The 12,111-nt window shown below is 40.2% G+C and overlaps 1 pseudogene across 1 annotated transcript; it reads left to right on the top strand.

Annotated features, from left to right (window-relative positions):
• LOC307097282 (small ribosomal subunit protein eS4-like) lies at nt 1–787 on the top strand (annotated as a pseudogene). The gene has a single exon. The product of its transcript is annotated as a small ribosomal subunit protein eS4-like (transcript).
• Nucleotides 788–12,111: the final 11,324 nt, after the last annotated feature.

Here is a 12,111-nt window from a genome sequence, read left to right as displayed (position 1 = left end):
ATGGCTCGTGCTCCCAAGAAGCATCTGAAGTGTGTAGCAGCTCCAAAGCATTGGCTGCTGGATAAACTGACCAGTGTATTTGCTCCTAGTCCATCTACCGTTCCCCACGAGCTGAGAGAATGTCTCCCTCTCATCATTTTCCTAAGAAACAGACTTAAATATGCCCTAACAGGAGATGAAGTAAAGAATATCTGCATGCAGTGGTTCATTAAGATCGATGGCAAGGTTTGAACCGATGTAACCTGCTGGTTTTATGGATGTCATCAGCATTTATAGGACAGGAGAGAATTTCCGTCTGGTCTATGACACCAAGGGTCACTTTGCTGTTCATCGTATCACACCTGAGGAGGCCAAGTACAAGCCGTGCAAAGTGAGGAAGATCTTTGTGGGCACAAAGGGTACCCCTCATCTGGTGACCCAGGATGCTTGCACCATCCGCTACCCTGATCCCCTCATCAAGGTGAACACCACCATTCAGATTGATTTGGAATTTGGCAAAATTACTGATTTCATCAAGTTTGACACCGGTAACCTGGGTATGATCACCGGAGGTGCCAATCGGGGAAGAATTGGTGTAATCACCAACAGAGAGAAACACCCTGGTTCTTTTGACCTAGTTCATGTCAAATATGCCACTGGCAATAGCTTTGCTACCCGGCTTTCCAACCTTTTTGTTTTCGGCAAAGGCAACAAACCATGGATTTCCCTTCCCCATGGAAAGGGTATTCACCTCACCATTGCTGAAGAGAGAGACAAGAGACTGGCGACCAAACAGTTGGTGAAATGAGCTGACGTGACATGATTAGAAGAGTCTTATACTTAATTAAAGATAATGCAGCATGAGGGTGGGGGGAGAAGATGGAGGATATGGACATGCCCACTAAGATGCTAATAATTCATAACCTAAATTTAATTCCCTTTTCCTGTGGGACATAACAGCTAAATGAGTATGACAGTCCCTTACCTTAAAGTCATTCTCACTTCAACCTCTTCCTTTTTTTATATGCCTGAGTTAGTTCATTGTACTTTTCAGTTTGTAACCAGCTATCAGCCCCTGAAAAGCTCTTATTTCATTTATTTGTTTATTCCCTTTTAGTCACATTTCTTACTTCCTATCTCATAGCTGCATAGGCAATTACTCTGATGTCTTTTCAACATATATTTGAGTTTGTAGGTTTCTAGCAAAATAAATAGTTTTGTTTTGACTGTTTATGTAATTTCAATTGAGATGCAAATATAGATTTTAGTTCATGATAATGTATTAATATTGGTTTATTAAATGTAACAAATACACCATACCACTGTAGGATGTTAGTAATTGGTAAAACTGATGACAAGTATATGACAGCTCTGTACTATCTTAATTTTTCTGTAAATGTAAAATTACTTTAAAAAATAAAGCCTATTAAAACAAACAAACAAAAAATTCAACCAATAAGAATTCAACAACGCCCAGGTCACCCACAGGTCACACACACAGAGGTATTTGTAAAGCCAGACTTCAGCCCGGCCAGTGTGGCCCAGTGGTTGAGCATCGACCCAGGAACCAAGAGATCTCAGATTCAATTCCTCATCAGGTCACATGCCCATGTTGCCAGCCCGATCCCCAGTAGGGGGCATGCAGGAGGCAGCCAATCGATAATATTCCTCTCTTTCATCAATGTTTCTATCTCTCTATCCTTCTCCCTTCCTCTCTCTAAAACATAAAAATAATAATAATAAAGCCAGACTTCAGAACTCAGGCACTGAATGGCAGAAAGAGTTGTCTATCAAGTGGCTAAGATCTTGGAATGGAACCTCCTGAGTTTATATTCTGACTTCATCACTTGGGCTGTCCCTTAACCTTGGCAACTCTCAGGTTCTTCATCTATACAGTGGGGATAGCAGATGCCCCTACAGTGTTATTGTGAGATTTAAGTGAGATAATTTACACAAAGTGCATAGCACAGTACCCAGCATTGATGGACACTAATAAATAGTAACCATGCCCTAGCCGGTTTGGTTCAATGGATAGAGTGTCGGCCTGTGGACTAAAAGGTCCCGGGTTTGATTCCAGTCAAGGGCATATGCTAGGGTTGCAGGCTTGATCCCAAGTGGGGGACATACAAGAGGCAGCCGATCAATGATTCTCTCTCATCATTGATGTTTCTATCTCTCTCTCCCTTTCCCTCTCCCTCTCCCTTACTCTCTGAAGTCAATAAAAATATATTAATTAACTAATTACTAGCCACAGTTAGTATTATTCATAAGCAATATAGAGCAATTGAAAATGTGAGTTGCCCTTGATAGAGGCTAAAGCAAAAATAATTACCCATTAATGGGAGAGAAACCATAAAATGAATGTCTAACTGACCCCAGCACAGATATACAAATGGCCACTCCAAGGAGACCAGCAAAGCGTAACCTTTTCAATGAATTAGCCATTAAGCAGAGAGAGAGAATGTCCATTGAAAAGTAAGTGGGGCAGTCAGGGAAGCATAAGGAACTGGGCACCAATGGCAGACAGAGGCCAGGAGAATCCTCTGCTATCCACAGGAGACCGTGTGGTGGCAAGCATGCGGTCCCTTTGGCAAGGCTCTGTGTATAGTGGGGGAGTCCCTCAAGCTATCTTAGCTGAGAGACTTTCCCTAAAATCACCCACATTCCTTGGCTGTGACTCTACTTCCCAAGCCCTCCCTGTGATTAGAATTTGGCCTCCCACATAGCCTAGTTTAACCAACTGACATTCCAGGTCTACCACCATCCCAAACACTCTGCTAGTTGTGAATCAGTCTCTCAGTGCTCAGAACTTCCAGAAAAAGGTCTTTCCAGTCATTTTCTCTCTTGTCTTCACATTTCTACTGCATATAACAGAACTAGTCAGATATACCTGAGACGTGACACTAGGTCTTCCGACCTTAGGTCCAATAGTCTTTCCATTATGAAGAAAATGTAAGCATCTTTCCTATGGCTTGAGCATAAATTCATTAATCTTATTCTTATTTGAAGATATTTAAAGGGAAGGCTTAGAGAGCCAGTCAATGCTCTAAACCCCAGATGTGTACTAAACAAAGGAAAACACCTCATTAAATGTTCTCCCATTTGCCTAAAAATTATCTAAAAATGGTCAGTGAAACTAATGTGTGACTCATGTCGCACTGGCAAATGTGTTCGCTGCAAGCATGGCAAGCCCACGTTAAAAGCAAAGCTTGGGGCAAAGGAGTGGGCTCACAGTGACTACTAGTGGTTGTCTTTTAGCATTGCATGGCTGGTAAAGCATTTTCTGTGTTAAAGAAACAAGATTAATGGCAACTTCCCACATTCCACATGTGCAATTATTAGACCCAAATGAAGTGTACATTTCTTTGTGAAAACTTTCTTCATATATTAAAAAAATATGCATCTCTTTAGGAAACCAAACATATGAAAACAGAGGACATGTATGAAATTATTTAGGTCAGATTATTCATTGAAAAGTAAAGTGCTTTGAAAAAGACCCCCATTTGAAGGATAAATTCCTCTGGTGAATTTAATATTTGATAATATGAAAATCTCACACACACACACACACACACACACACACACACATTTTTAGAAATATTGTAGTACAAGTTTATAGTGTGTGCAAAGGTATCAAACACAGATCTAAAAAATGAAATGCCCTGTGAGTCTTGGGGGTTTGTCTGTTTTCCTGATCACTGAAACCTGAGTGTGGCACAGTACCTAGAAAACAGAAAAAGCGCCCGATACACATCTGCTCAATGGAGCTGACTGGAAGGGTTCAAAAAGAGAGAGATTGAATTTGCGAGCCTCCAAGTTTCACCAGGTTACTCTCTCAGTTGGTTTTGGCTGCAATAACAGAATACCGCAGATCGGGTGGTTTAGAGACAACAGAAACTTATTTCTCACAGTTTGGGAGGCTGGAAGTCCAAAGATCAAGGCACCAACTGGCAGATTCAGTGTCTGGTGAGAGTCCTCCTCCTGATTCATTGACAAAAACCTTCTTTTAAAAAAAAAACAAAAAAAAAAAACACAAAAACCTTCTTTCTGTGTCCTTACATGGTGGAAAGGACAAGGGAGTTCTCTGGAGTCTCTTTCATAAAGGCACTAATTCCCATTCTTGAGGGCTCCATCCTCATGGCCAAATCACCTCCCAAAGGCCCTACCTCCAAACACCATTACATTGAAGATTGGGTTTCAACATAGAAATTTGGGAGGAGACACAAATATTCTGTTCACAGCAAATGAAGACAAGAGGTAGAATAAATCAGGAGGTGAGGATTAGAACTGGTTCAGGGGTGGACAAGAGACAAACTGAAGGTCTTTTGTGGTCTCAGGTACCCACCTGTTGCCCTGGGTATGGTGGCACCATCTCCAACAAAGGGATGTGTGGTGCTCGGGTGTCAAGGCGAAAAGTCTGATCACCTGGAGATGCTGGCCTCAATCGTAGTATCTCCATCAAGAGAAGAGCAGCAGCACCTTCACAACTTACTTCCATCTGGAATTTTTCAAATTCAGCTACTAAAGGGGAAAATGCATTTTTGGGGTCCCATTTCTTGGCCTTCATGGTGCAATTATAATACCATTCCTTTAGAGAGCATTTTATTCCAAATTTCCCCCTCCTTCAGCTTGGAGATAAAGCAAAATAATATAAACCTTGTACCTGGAGTGTTAGGTTTGAGTCTTTTCCAGAATGTTTTCTCTCTTCTGCCTTCAAACAACCAATTATGTATCTGTTTCTCTACCAGAACTTTCAGAACACACTGGATGAAACCATGTCTAATTCAACCTATGAGGTCATACTTTTTGGGGAACAGTAAAAGTCCTTATTTTTAGCTTAAACTGGAGATCACATTTTCTAAAAATATAATAGTAATAAAGTATGTAAGTACTAAAAGGAAAAATAAGAAAATTAATTAGAAAGCCACACCATTAAATTATAAATTAAGAGCAGCTGTTTCCATTCAGCTACCTAGAACATCAAAATACAGAGCAATTTGTCCAACTTTGTCTTTTACTGAAAATGTATGAATTACAAAGTGATCCAAACTATCGTGTCCTCTTGTTATTCATTCAATACAAACTATAAAATTATCAATTATGTTATCAACACTATACTGCTCCATTAAAAAAATGGCTAGAAGCCTATGTCTCTATCATACCAACTGTTTTCTTTTATTTTCTTGTTTCTTACATAAATAAAAATTCTTCTTTATGAAGTTATCCTGAATAAGAACATTCTTGGACACCAAGATCCAAGGGAAACATTAGAGCAGGGTGTTAGGGTACGGGGTTGGAATCCTGGCTCCACTACTTACTACTTGAGTTACCTTGGGCAAGTTATTTAACCTTTATGTCAAGTAACTCTGATTAGTAATTAATATTCTTTTTCCTGCCAGTAAAATGATATTAAAAATAACAATTATTTCATAATAGCCATGTGAATTGAATGCATTGTTATATGCAAAATACTTGGACAAGGGCCTAACACATAGTAAGTCTCAATAAATATTAGCTTTTATACCAAAAAATAATTAATCCATTGTTTGTAAACCTGTTTGAAACCAACACAATCTTATTCTTCCTATTACACAACAATCGAATTCAAGACATTTTATAATCTGGTAGCAGATGAACAAGAATTTGAAAGGAAAGCAACTGGTATCTCTTCTCTAACTACAGGATAAGGTATTTCTAGTCACTCCCCTCTTTTTGCCATTAAGATTTAGCAACTAGATACAATTACTTTTTAATTTCACTGACAATATTTTTGCAGAAATTAGCTTGGCCACTGGAGGGCTCTCACAGCCTCTCACTAATGCTATGTAAAAATTATTTGCTAAGGTTGTAAGGATGAACCTTACAAAATACCGATAGCACAACTGATACACTCCTTTTCAAAAGTAATCAGCAACACATAGCAAAATAATTTAAAATATGTATATTCTTTGATCCAGCTTCTAAAAGTTTAAGAAAATTTATTATTAAAGTGTTCAAGTTTTTCAATTTACATTTCAATTAAGTGTTCAATTAAAAAGTAGCTATGTAATAAAATATGAATTTCAAAATACAAATTGCTAAATTTTACTTCAAAACACCTATACAATTGGAGACTGGTTTTAAAATATATATAAATATATTTAGAAAATATACACAGAAATGTTAATAAGCAGTTCCTTTGGGTAATGAGCCTGAGGATTTTTTTTTCTTTTGTTCTTTAGGCATTTTCCAGTTTTCCATAATGAACATGAATTCATTTTATAATTTAAATTTTTTAATGTTTTTAAATTTAAAATATTTTCCATATTTTAAAATATTTATTATTATAAGGGTAAATAAAGAGCACTCATGCCCTAGCCGGTTTAGCTCAGTGGATAGAGCATCAGCCTGCAGACTGAAGGGTCCTGGGTTCAATTCTCGTCAGGGGCACATGCCCAGATTGCGGGCACGATCCCCAGTAAGGAGCATGCAGGAAGTGGATGATCAATAATTCTCTCTTATCATTGATGTTTCTATCTTTCTCTCCCTCTCCCTTCCTCTCTGAAATCAATAAAAATATGTATTTTTTAAAAACTGATAACAGAACTGCCGAGGCCGGTTTGGCTCAGTGGATGGAGCGTCAGTCTGTGGACTGGGGGGTCCCAGGTTCGATTCCGGTCAAGGGCATGTGCATTGGTTGCGGGCACATCCCCGGTGGGGGGTGTGCAGAGGGCAGCTGGTCGATGTTTCTCTCTCATCGATGTTTCTGGCTCTCTGTCCCTCTCCCTTCCTCTCTGTAAAAAATCAATAAAATATATTTTAAAAAAAACTGATAACAGAACAATTGATTTTTTTTTAAAAGAGTACTCATGTCCCTATACACAGTAGGGCCATTCTGATTGCTATGTCACCATCTCATTGGCAGTCCTCTTCACCTTCAACATAGTTCAACCCCTTGAGGATCCCAGATCATACAGGCCTTTTATGACACAACTCTCACAGCAACCCCTCCCCTCCATTGTGCAGCCGCCTACCCTAAAGCAATGTCCACAGCAGTCATAATGAACTTCTTGGTAGTTCCTCATAGAAAAAACGTCACTCTTTCTCATTCCCTATGCTTTCCACCTGCCCTTTATCCTGCAGGAAATGACTGTCTCCACCCAGCTACTTTCCAGTCACCCAAAATTAATTAGCCCAAGAACTTCCTATGACAGGATTTTCCTGTGTCTCCCTATGAAGTTCTGAAGGGTTCCCACGGTGCCTTACCCAAATTATGCTGTTTAGTTTCTCATTTAACTGGGTGAATTTTCTCGGAAAGTATTATATTGCACTCATTGCATAGCCTCCAACCTATCCTTGTGCAGTTCCTTCTGCCTATAATGCTTTCCAGTAATTTCCCCTCCCTACAGCTCACATCTCTCGGAGTTCTGTTCTGGTGTCATTTAGAACAGGAGCACACTTCGCCCTCCAAGTTGAGCTAGATGGACTCTTCATATTCCCCTAGCTCTCTGTAAAAAAAAAAAAAAAAAACCAACAACAAAACCTTAGCCATGCTGCTTGAAATAATCGGTTCAGGTGTCTGGAGTTTTTCAAAGGCAGAAGCTGTGCCTGACATTCTGGTAAGTCCAGTTTCTAGCTGAGTGTCAGTGTCAGGCCAGGGCAAATAGTAATCATTGTTATTGGAGCTAAACACCGTCCCTGAAAGCTTGCCAAACTGAAGTTCTAGCTTTAAGGTCGAAAACTCTGGATCTGGTCTGGTGCAGCGCCACTGGTCCCTGGAAACAGGGTGCAGCTGGAAAGGGAGCCGCCCCTCGCCGGTCAGGCCGCACTGGTTCATGCCACAGGGAACCTGGCGCTGAGCCATTCCTAGAAGGCCTGCTTCCGGGTGGGGGAGCTGCGGAGCAGCTTCCTCACTGCCAACCATAGAAAGTCAGTCCTCGACACAAATGTTAAAAGAATCTTTTTAATTAAAAAAAAAAAGAATAAGATAATAATAATAAATGATAAAACAGTAAGAAAAAAGGAGAAAGAACAAAATTGACAAAACTTGAGTTAGATTGACTAACACAAAAGACTCAAATAAAAAATAAAAATAAGTAATTTCTACCTATTGTACAGAAATAAAAAGAACTTTAAGAGAATACTATAAACAAGTAGGTGCCATCAAATTAAATAACTTGGATGAACAAATTCTTAGAAACACAGAATCCATCAGAAGCAACTTAGGAAGACAATCCGGATAAGCCTATCACTAGTAAGGAGAGTACATCAATAAGCAAAAACCTCCCAACCAAGAAAAGCCTAGGACCAGATGGCTTCACTAATTAGTTCTACCAAACAAAGAATAATTAACACCATTTTTTCCTCAAACTCTTCCAATAATCAAAGCAAAGAGAATACTTTCTAACTAATTCTATGAGGTCAGGAGTATTCCAATATCAAGACCAAAGACTACAAACAGAAAAACTTGACAAAACTACAGACTAATATCCCTTATGACTATTGCTGCAAAAAAACTCAAGAAAAACCTAGCCACCCAAATTCAACAGCATATTATACGATATGTAAATGTTATATGTCAAATATATTTCAATTAAATAAATAATAGTATTTGACAAAATTCAATACTCTTTAATGATAAAAATACTTCTTCAACATGATAAACAGGCCACATATGAAAAACCAAGCTATGAATATGAGAGGTCTATTTTATTTATGTCTTCTGTAATTTCTTTCAGCAGTGTTTTGTAGTTTTTAGTGTACAAATCTTTCTCCACCTTGGTCAAATTTATTTAAAACATATAGCTGATACCAGACTCAGTGGTGAAAAGCCGAAAGCTTTCCCTCTAAGAGCAGAAAAAAAAACAACAGACAGAATGTCTGCTTTCACCACTTCTATTAAACATAGTATTAGATGTTCTAGCTAGAGCAATTAGGCAAAAAAGAAATTAAAAGCATCCAAATTGAAATGGAAGAAAATTATCTATTTGCAGATGATGTGATCTTATATGTAGAAAACCTTAAAGATTTCACACACACCAAAAAGAAACTGACTGAGCTAATAAATGAATTCAGCAAAGTTCCAGGACACAAAATCAGCACGTAAAAATCAATTGCATTTGCTACTTACTAGCAATGAACAATCTAAAATGGAAATTAACAAAACAATTCCAGCCCGGCCTGTGTGGCTCAGTAGTTGAGCACTGAGCTATGAACCAGGAAGTCACAGTTCGATTCCTGGTCAGGGCACATGCCCAGGTTTTGGGGCTCGATCCCCAGGAGAGGGCACGCAGAAGCAGCTGAACAATGATTGTCTCTCATCATTTTTGTTTCTATGTCGCTCCCTCTCCCTTCCTTTCACTAAAATAAATAAAAACATATTTAAAACAAAAACAAAAAACTCCATTCACAATACATCAAACAAAAAAATACTTAAGAATAAATTCAACCAAGGTGGAGAAAAATTTGCAGACTAAAAACTACAAAATGCTGCTGAAAGAAATTAAAGAAGATGTAAATAAATAGACCTCTCATGCTTATAGGTTGGAACGCAATATTAAGACGACAATTCTAGGCCTAGCCGGTGTGGTTCATTGGTCAAAGCATCATCCTGTGCACCCTAAGGGGTCATGGCTTTGAGTCCATGTCGGGGCACACATCCAGGTTGTGGGTTGGATCCCCAATCAGGATGAGTGCGGGAGGCAGCCAATCGATCTTTCTCTCTCCCCCTCCCTCTCTCTTCCTATCTAAAATCAATAAAAGCATATCTTTGGGTGAGGATTAAAAAAATAAAAGACTATTTTATACATTTTGATCCACAGATTCAAGGCAATCCCTATCAGAATCCCAATGGTGTTTTTTGTAAAAGTAGAAAAACCCATAGTAAAATTTATATGGACTCTCAAGGGACCCCCCAAATAGCCAAAACAATCTTTAAAAAGAACAAATTTGGAAGACTCGCATTTCATTTCAAAACTTATTACAAAGCTACCATAGTCAAAATAGTGTGGTACTGGCATAAGGACAGCAGACAGCCCAGAAAGCAGTCAGACACAAAATGAAAAGTATTTTATGATTCTACTTGTATAAGGCATCTAGAATAGGCAAATTCAGGGGCAGAGAATAGAATTAGGGCTATTAAAAGCTGGGGCGTAAAGGTGAATAAGGAGTTATTTCAAGATAATGAAAAAGTTCTGGAAATTGTGGTGAGTTATTTCAAGATAATGAAAAAGTTCTGGAAATTGTGGTGATAGTTACACAGCATTGTGAATGAACTTACTGCCACTGAATTATACACTTTATGTTCAATTTGCCACAGGAAAATGAAAATGGGAAGGTCTGGTAATCAGACTTTAAGATGGCCTGCAATGATCCTTAACTCGTGGAATTCATGCCCTGTGTAAGTCCCTCCAATTGAGTATAGGCTGGACTTAATGCCTCACTTCCAACAAATGGGATAAGGCAAAAGTAACAGTCTGTGACTTAAGGGTCTATGTCATCAAAGGTTGTGACATCACTTTCTCTCCTTTGTAACACTCATTTGGGGGAAGCCATCACCATGTTACGAAGAGCTCCATGGTCAGGTCCACACAGTGAGGAACTAAGTGCCTGTCTATAGCCCTGTGAGTGTGAGCTAAGAAGGTCTCCAGCTGTCCAGCACACAAATGACTCAGCCCAGGTAACATCATAACTGCACTCTTCCAAGAGCTCCTGAGCCATCACACTATCCTGCCCCTGGATTTCTGCCCCTCAGATAATATGTGATACTTGTTTTTTCAAGCTGCTAAATTCTGTTATACAGTAACTAGAGGCCCGGTGCACAAAATTCGTGCACGGAGGGGGGTTGTCCCTCAGCCCAGCCTGTACCCTCTGCAATCTGGGATCCCTCTCACAATCCAGGACTGCTGGCTCCCAACTGCTTGCCTGCCTGCCTTCCTGATTGCCCCTAACCACTTCTGCTTGCCAGCCTGATCACCCCCTAACCACTCCGCTGCCAGCCTATTTGCCCCCAACTTCCCTCCTCTGCCGGCCTGGTCACCCCTAACTGCCCTCTCCTGCAGGGTTGATCACCTCCAACTGCCCTCCCTTGCAGGCCTGGTCCTTCTCAACTGCCCTCCCTTGCAGGCTGAGTGCCTCCCAACTGCCCTCTCCTGCTGGCCATCTTGTGTCCACATGGGGGCAGGATTTTTGACCACATGGGGGCAGCTATATTGTGTGCTGCAGTGATGATCAATCTGCAGATTACTCTTTTATTAGATAGGATAGAGGCCTGGCACAGGGGTGGGGGCCAGCTGGTTTGCCCTGAAGGGTGTCCCTGATCAGGGTGGGGTTCCCTTGGGGCGTGGGGTAGCCTGAGCAAGGGGCCTGTGGTGGTTTGCAGGCTGGCCACGTCCCCTAACAACCCAAGCGGAGGCCCTGGTATCTGGAATTTATTTTCCTTCTACAATTGAAACTTTGTAGCCTGGAGCGGAGCCAAGCCTGGGGCTCCCTCAGCAGCCGGCAGCCATTTCTATTGGGGTTATAATTGAAACTTTGTAGCCTTAAGCGGGTGAGCCCGGCCAGGGTGTGCGGAAAGCTTTGCTTCCCGTTTCTGGGGACAACCCTGGCCTGCTCGCTCAAGCTCCATTCTGCCGCTATTTCTGTTTGAATTTGTTTACCTTCTATAATTGAAACTTTATAGCTTGAGTGGAGGCTTAGGCCTGGCAAGGGCAGGCGGAAAGCTTGGCTTCCTCTGTTACCTAGGAAACCTTGCTCTCTGTGGCTGTAGCCATCTTGGTTGGGTTAATTTGTATACTCACTGATTGGATGGTGGGCGTGGCTTGTGGGCATGGCTTGTGGGTGTGTTTGAGGTATGGTCAATTTGCATATCTGTCTACTATTAGGTAGGATAAGTAACTAATACCAGAAGTAGGGGTAGAGGATATGGGGAAAACATTTAAGCAAGAGTCCAAGAATCATGAAAGAGGATAATCACTAAAAGCTAGTATGCTCATGTGCTTTATATTTTTTTAAAAGGGTTTCTTAACTCAGTCACTTAGTGTGTAATGAATAATAGACTTTAAAGTTAAAAAAAAAAAAAAGAAAAGAAAATGTCAATTTTTAAGGGATAAGCTTGCACAGGATACTAAAATGGCTTGAAACAATTTTATTGGC

The sequence above is a fragment of the Cnephaeus nilssonii genome (assembly GCF_951640355.1).
Source record: "Cnephaeus nilssonii genome assembly, chromosome: 3".
Lineage (NCBI taxonomy): Eukaryota > Metazoa > Chordata > Mammalia > Chiroptera > Vespertilionidae > Cnephaeus > Cnephaeus nilssonii.
Note: the sequence above shows the minus strand (reverse complement) of the source record. Positions and strands in the feature narration are given on the sequence as shown.